Source organism: Echinops telfairi, unplaced genomic scaffold (assembly GCF_000313985.2).
Source record: "Echinops telfairi isolate 266 unplaced genomic scaffold, ASM31398v2 ScPeMD7_7420;HRSCAF=8458, whole genome shotgun sequence".
Classification (NCBI taxonomy): Eukaryota; Metazoa; Chordata; class Mammalia; order Afrosoricida; family Tenrecidae; genus Echinops; species Echinops telfairi.
In genome coordinates, this window is record NW_022111320.1 from 15,153,448 (window position 1) to 15,155,227 (window position 1,780).

The window sequence follows — 1,780 nt, forward strand, 5'->3', positions numbered from 1 at the left end:
GACTAAAATACCATATTGGGTCAGGCACACCTCAGTCTTGTAGAATCCTTGCTCTTCAGCACTTTGAAGATATCTTGTGCAGCAAATTTACACAGTGTAATACATTACTTGATTTCTTGGTTACTGCTTCTGTGAGCACTGGTTGTGGTTCCACATAAGATGAAATCCTTGATAGATTCCATCTTTTTTCCATTGATGATTATGCTATGCATTGGTCTAACTCTGAGCATTTTGGTTTTCTTTGTGTGCGTTGCAATCCATCCTGAATGCTGTCACTGGTCTTCGTCAACAAGTGCTTCAAGTCTTCTTAGCTTCGACAAGCAAGGTTGTGCTATCTACATAGGACAAGTTGCTAATAAACCTTCTTTCCGTCCTGATGCTAACTTCTTCTTCATAAAATTCATCTTTTCAGATTATCTGCTCAGCATACAAATTGAATAAATATGGCAATAGTGTACAACCCTGACACACACCTTTCATGGTTTCAGACTACTCAGTAGTCCATTGTTCTTTTCAAATGTTTGCCTCTTGATCTATGCACAGGTTCCAGAGGAGCACAATGAAGTGTTCTGAAATTCCCATTTTTCTCAATGCTATCCACAGTTTGTTGTAATCCACACTGTCAAATGCTTATGCATAGTCAATAAAACACAAGTAAAAACCTGGTATTTTATGCTTTGAAATAAGATCCATCTGACTCAGCAAGTGCTCTTCTGGGTCTGGCCTAAATTTCTGGCAGCTCCCTGTTGATGTATTGCTGCATCCATTTTGCAGTGATCTTCAGCAAAATCGTTTGCGTCCGATATTAATGATGCCTGGGAAAGCATGCAAATAAGTTGTTTGGGAGTCTAACATCGTGATTGGCCAGTTTTGTTTGGTTTAAAGTGAGGCATCTTAGAAGTAAGAATGGGAGCCCTCACAACCATCGCGAAAGAGATGTCAAGAGTAGAGTACACCTTTCGGATTCTGAGATGACCTGCACAGAGCAACACAGAAGCAGCAGCACTGAGAGCCCAAAATAAAGAGTCAGACTTTCTGGCACACAGAAAGAGTAGAGTGCCTTTGGGTAGTAGGTAGGCTTGCAGCATGAAGTGCCCTTTGGGCATTTATCAACAGTAAGGCTATTTTATAACCCTTGCTCAGGCAAGGGCCAGCAGAGGCTAGGGCCAGAGTCACTGAAGTCTGAAACCTAGAGAGAGTGTGCCTGCCAGCATTGCAGATTAGAGAACTGTATTCTGAATATTTCTGATCCTGAACTGTAACCTGTTAACTTCCCTAATAAACCCCAGAATTGTAGGTATTGGCTGTGAGATCCCTGTGTCCATTACAACAGATTTTGGAATCTAGCAGCTAAGTAGAGTGTCTTGGGATGGATGGTTGGTATCAAAATTGACTAGAGAACATTGGAGGATATAGTTTTATCCAACCTCTCTTATATTTGGCTGATGTGGAGTTAGATTGTTTTTCTGTCTTGTGAAACCGTAAGAGAGTAGATGTGGCCTGCAAGCTACTTTTATGTCATGAGATATTTATTTGTTTGTTTTTCCCAAATGGATATGGATGCTTCTTGGCTATTGTGAATAAAATTGAAAGTATATGGCTGGCAAATGAAAAGTTTGATAGTATCTTCCATCTTTCCCTGTAGACTTAACTCTCCATCTGGAATTTCCCTAACTGTGACTAAAGAACTGTCTGGTCATGTGAGAAGTCTCAGTGAGAAGTCAAGCATTTCTATCCTTACTTGCTTAAAATGTGATTTCATATTCACTATTTCAATAAC